This window comes from Mustela lutreola, chromosome 12, assembly GCF_030435805.1.
Source record: "Mustela lutreola isolate mMusLut2 chromosome 12, mMusLut2.pri, whole genome shotgun sequence".
NCBI classification, from domain to species: Eukaryota; Metazoa; Chordata; class Mammalia; order Carnivora; family Mustelidae; genus Mustela; species Mustela lutreola.
In genome coordinates, this window is record NC_081301.1 from 54,638,259 (window position 1) to 54,644,458 (window position 6,200).

Here is a 6,200-nt window from a genome sequence, read left to right on the forward strand (position 1 = left end):
GACTGTACTCGATTATCTCTTTAGCTTCTACACACTTTTCTGTATTATCAATTTCCTGGCTTCGTCATTGTCAGAATCACAAATCATCCTTCAAGATTTCAATTCATTTAATTTCAGGCATGTCAGAAAGTAGAAATATTGTGCAAAAATAAAATATAATTGAAAGCATTTTTCAATGTAATACTGTATGAGCACCCTGGGTCCCTGTTTCCTCATCTTTAAAAGGAGCAGGGAAAGAATATAACCTAATGTCCTTTTCAGGTGAGAAATTCTGTAATGCATGCTTTTACATGTCTGTACTCAACATGAGAGAAAATATGAAGGTAGTCACACGTAGCTACTTTCAGAAACGACTTTAAAATGGAGTCCCAGGAAGTTGAGTATGGACAATAACCCAACCTTCAAGTCCTCTGCCAAAGCTTGTGGACTAGGTGAGAATTTAGTGGTAACAATTAGCTCTTCTGACCATGGAATAATAATGACAGTGCAAGACCGCAAGGGGTTGATATCTATTAACTCTCTCCTATGAACCAGGCACCATGGGGGAATCAGATTGTACAAAGGTGAGCTCATAGCGCAGTGAAGGAGATAAAGGAGTGAACACAGACCTCAGTGCGGTTCTATCAATACTGTGACAAACACTGTGATAGAGATAAGCGCAGAATGCAATGGAGTAATATGGAAGGAAACCTGCCAGCTGAGAAGGATCCATGGAGGAGAATGCATACTGACAGAATCTCAATGTAGGTGACACTAGGTGAAAAGTAGTTTACACTCTAAAGGTAAAACTCTACATTTATTGGAGAAAATTGCACCTTCTCAATCTTTGAAGTCATCTCCGATCCCTCTGGCCCTTTAGTTTTCCATATGAATTTCAATGTCAGTATCAGTGTCCTATGAAAACACTCTCAGAATAAGGAAACTGAATTTATCTTGAACATGATGTCTTTCTATTCATAAAAACAGTGTATCTATTATTTAATTTTGTTTTAGATCCTCCCGCAACATTTTAAATTTTCCATACAGAAGGACTTGTACATATTTTACTCATTACTCTTCTGAGTGGAATATTTAACTACATTAGAAATGATATATTTTAGGGGCACCTGGTAGCTCAGTGGGTTGGGCCTCTCCCCTTGGCTCAGGTCATGATCTCAGGGTCCTGGGATCGAGCCTCCCATCGGGCTCTTTGCTCGGCAGGGAGCCTGCTGCCCTCTCTCTCTCTGCCTGCCTCTCTGCCTACTTGGGATCTCTCTCTCATTCTATCAAATAAATAAGTAAAATCTTTAAAGAAAAGAAATGATATATTTTAAATGATTAATGTTCTATTAAATCTTATTTATCTTTTATATTAATCCTATATCCAGGAACTATGAAGAATTTCTTATTAGGTCTAATAGTTTTTTAGTAGACTTGGATTTTCTATGAAAATAATCCTATGACCTTTAGATAGTGATGCTTTGGCTTATTATTCCCTTTTAATTTGTGAATATTTACTTGTTTTGATTTTTCTTTCCCTGATTTGTCCAAGACTTTTGAAACAATGTTGAATACAAATAATTATGCTGGGCATAACTGTCTAACTTACTTAAAAGAGAATGCCACAATTTTTTAAAAGTTTATTTATTTATTTGAGAGAGCGAGAACATGAGCAGGGCGAGGGGCAGAGGAACAAGCAGATTCCCCGCAGACAGGAAGTCCCATGCGGGACTCAGTCGGAGGATCCTGAGATCACTACCTGAGCTGAAAGCAGCCGTCTAAACTACTGAGCCACCCAGGTGCCCTCACAAATTTTTTTTTTCGTCAAGAATGATATCTGCAGTAATTTTATTTTTGCTACATTATGAATGGGTGTCAAATTTTGACCAGACTATTTCCTTCCTTATTTTTTTATTATAAAGTATGCCTATGTACACAAATATGTAGTTTTTAAAAGAATAATTAAACAAACACCCTTGTCAATACTACCCAGGTTAAAGAATAGAACAATGACAGTATTTTTAAAGCCCCTGGATCTTCCTCTTCAATCATATTATCTTCACAACCCAAAAGAAAAGCACTAGCATGGCATTTGTGGTAATTATTGACTTGATTTTCTTTATGTATGTATCATATATATGTATCCTAAACAATAGAGTGTTGAATTCTTTTTTCTTTTTTTTAAAGATTTTATTTATTTATTTGAGAGAGAGAGAGCTTGAGAGGGGAGAAGGTCAGAGGGAGAAGCAGACTCCTCATGGAGCTGGAAGCCCAATGTGAGACTTGATCATGAGACTCCAGGATCATGACCTGAGGCGAAGGCAGTCACTTAACCAACTGAGCCATCCAGGTGCCCTAGAGTGTTGAATTCTGCTTGTTGCAAAGCTTCATACAAATAGAATCACATAAACAGTACTCTTGGTAATTTTTTTTTTCTCAGTATTACAATTTTGAGATTCAGGCATGTTGCTATGCAAGGCTATCATTATTCACTTTCACTTTTGTAGGATATTCTGTTGTATGTATTATAATTTATTTAAACATTCTACTGTTGATGGACACTCAAGTTGTTTCTAGTTTTCTGCTGTTACAAATAATGTTTCTGTATGCTCGCTTCAGCAGCACATTTACTACAATTGGAATGATAGATCCGCATGACCCCTGCTCAAGGATGACATGCATGTTCGAGAAGTGTTCCATATTTTTAGGATGAATACTTACCATTTACATTGATATGGATGGACAGCAGGGTATTATGCTGAGGAAAATAAGCCAATCAGAGAAAGACAGTTATCATGTGATTTCACTCGTATGTGGAGTATAAGAAACAGTGCAGAAGATCATAGGGGAAGGGAGGGAAAACTGGATGGGAAGTCATCAGACAGGGAGAAAAAACATGAGAGATTCTTAATGCTCAGAAACAAAGTGAGGGTTGCAGGAGGGGAAGTGGGAGGGGGGGTGGGGTAACTGGGTGACGGGCATTAAGGAGGGCACATGATGGGATGAGCACTGGGTGTTAGTTACATGCAACTGGTAAATTATTGAACACTACATCTGAAACTAAATATATACTCTATGTTGTTTAACTGAATTTAAATACTAAAATAATAATAATAATAATAAACAAAATAATAATACTTTTACGAATCTTGTGTTCTGATGCTCATTTGCAAGAATTCTTGCAGGTGTGAGTAGGACTAGATTGTTCAGTCTGAATTTTACTAAATAGGCCACACTGTTTTCAAGTGACTGTGCCAATGCTCAGCAATAAAGCACGAGCACTCAACACGGAGCCACATCTTCACCAAAGATTAGCCACGGCAATGGTTCACAGTTCTGCCCTACTAGTGGAAACGTAAAGATGATACATTGTGGTTTTCATTTACTCTTCCCTGAGGTTGAGCAACTTTTCCCATGTTTATTGGATATTCATATTTTCTGTGAAATGCATATATAAGTGGTTTGCCCATTATTTTCCTGAGAGCTGGTATTTATATAAGTGTTCAGGACATGAGTATTTTGTTAGTTATATGTGCTGTGATACCTTATCCAAGTTTGTGTTTTTTATTTTAAGTATCCTTCCATTTTCATTCGGGAAAGAGTTCTTAATCTTGGTGTCATCAAAATTATCTATCCTTTTCTTTGATTTTTGCAGTTTTCTGACTTGCTTTAGAAAAATTTCCCAACCTCAAATTTGTAATGATATTCAGCATAATAGCAGATTTCATATTTTGTATTTGCTCAAAATTTTTAATCAACCTGCTGTCAATTTTCTATCTGGTATGAAGAGGGGCCTGAATTCATTTTTAGATATAATAGCCAACTGTCCTAACTTTTTTATGAAATGTCCATCTTTTCCCCAATAATCTACAATGCCCTCTGTCATATTAACTGTCTGTTTATGTTTGAGTCTATTTCTGGGAATTTCTATCTCCTCTGTTTCATTCATTTATTTGTCTCTGCCTGTGTGAGTAATATAGTTTATTAATTACTGTACCCTTGTAATAATTTTGATGAATGGGAAGGCAAGTACCTAACATTTTCTACTTCTTCAGTTGTCTAGAATATTTTTGACCTTTTAATTTCATATAAACATTTTAGAAGCAATTTATTATGTTTCAAAAAATTAAAGATCTTGGGGCGCTTGGGTGGCTCAGTCAGTTAAACATCTGCTTTCAGCTCAGGTCATGGTCCCAGGGTTCTGAAATCGAGCCCCACACTGGGCTCTCTGTTCATGGGAAGCCGGCTTCTCCCTCTCCTCCCCATTCCTGCTCTCTCTCTCTCTCTCACTATCTCTCTCTCCCAAATAAATAAAATCTTTTTAAAAAGGCAAAAACAAAAAATGAAAGATCAATAAAAGGAAAATATTATTGGTATTTTACTAGCCATAAAACTAATGTGGAAAAAGGTGACAATTTTTGCAGGATGAATTTTTCAATTCATTAATCAGTTATAGGTCTCTATTTTACATCATATTTATGTCACTCTACATGATTTCAAGACTTACTATAAAATTACAGAAATCAAAACAGTGCCGTATTGAAAAAAGGTAGATAAAAAGATCAATAGAATCCAAAATTAGCTATGGACAACTGATTTTGTCCAAATGGGCAAATGTAATTCAGCAGAGAAAGTGAAGTCTTCAAAAAAAAAAAAAAAAAAAAAAAAGACATACTGAAACCATTGGAATACTCTTATACAAAATATATATATATATCTATAAACATTGGTCCATACCTCATATCTATGCAAAAATATTAACTAAAAGTAAATGATAGGTGTTTGTCTAATACTTAAAGCTGTAAAATCTCTCAAAAAACAAGGAAATAATTCTTGCTATTTGGAGCTGATAATAATTTCTTAAACATAGAAACAAAAGCATGGTCTATAAGAAATGAATATATTTGATTAATATATTAAGAGACGGAAAAGCCAAACCTCAGGCTGGAAAGAAATATTATAAATCACATATCTGATTAAGAACTTATATCTAGACTATATAAAGAACCCCAACACTCAATAACAAGGAAAAGAAAACCTTAAGAAACAAGCAAAACATTTGAACAGATATTTGACCAAAATGGAAAATGAGCACATGAAAAGATTAGGGAAGTTAGTCATTAGGAAAATGAAAATTAGAGCCGCAGTGAGATACCACTACACACCTACTTGAATGGATAAAATGTTTTAAAATACTTACCCTAACAATTGCTGACATGGATGCAGAGCAACTGGAACTTTCACACATTACTGGTGGGAATGCAACATGGCCCAGACACTTTAGGAAACAATTTGGCAGTTTCTTATAAAGTTAAAAATACATTTATCATACAACCCTGCAATCCCACTCCTAGCTATTTACTCAAGTGAACTGAAACCTTATGTTCACACAAAAACTTATATGTGAATGTTTATAGTGACTTTATTTGTAATTGCACAAAACTGGAAGCCATCCAAATGTTTGAACTAGGGACTGGTTAAACAAATTCTGGTACATCTATATAACAAAATACTACCAGAATAAAAAGAAATGAATAAGTAATACACAACAGTGTGGACAGATCTTAAACGCTTTATGTTAAGTGAAAGAAGTCAGTCTCAAAGTCTATATCCTATATTCCATTTATATGACATTGTGGAAAAAGCAAGATTATATGGACATAAAACAGATCAGTGATTTCCACAAGCTACTGGAAAAGAGTCGATTGTAAAGGGCTAAGGCCAATGGCATATTTAGGGAGGGAAGTGGGTGATGGAACTCTTTGCTATCTTGATTATGGTGGTGATTAGAAATTATATGTATTTGTTGAAACCCACAGACTAGTACCATAAAAAATTGTGAATTTTAATGTATGTGTTTTATAGCTTAATAAAATAATAAAAAAGTATCCTATTTCATCTGATTTTAATATAATTAAAATATTAGTTTGCTAGTATGTCTTTTTCTACCCATCTTTCTGTGACCTTATATTTAGAAGAGCACTTACTTTAAATAGGACATAATTTTTTTCTATTTTAAAGAGTCTTGCTTTCTTCTTTTTTTCCTTTAAGATTTGGTTTATTTTTATTTGAGAGAGAGAGAAAATACAAACATAAACAGGGGGAGGGCAGAGGGACTAGTAGACTCCCTGGTGGACGGGGAGTCCACTATGGGGCCTGATCCCAGGACCCTGAGATCATGACTCAAGCAGAAGGTAGACACTTAACTGACTGAGCCACAC

At 35.2% G+C, this 6,200-nt stretch overlaps 1 pseudogene; it reads left to right on the forward strand.

Annotated features, from left to right (window-relative positions):
* The first annotated feature begins 2,585 nt into the window (after positions 1-2,585).
* On the forward strand, positions 2,586-2,685 carry LOC131813310 (U6 spliceosomal RNA; annotated as a pseudogene).
* The last annotated feature ends 3,515 nt before the right edge of the window (positions 2,686-6,200 follow it).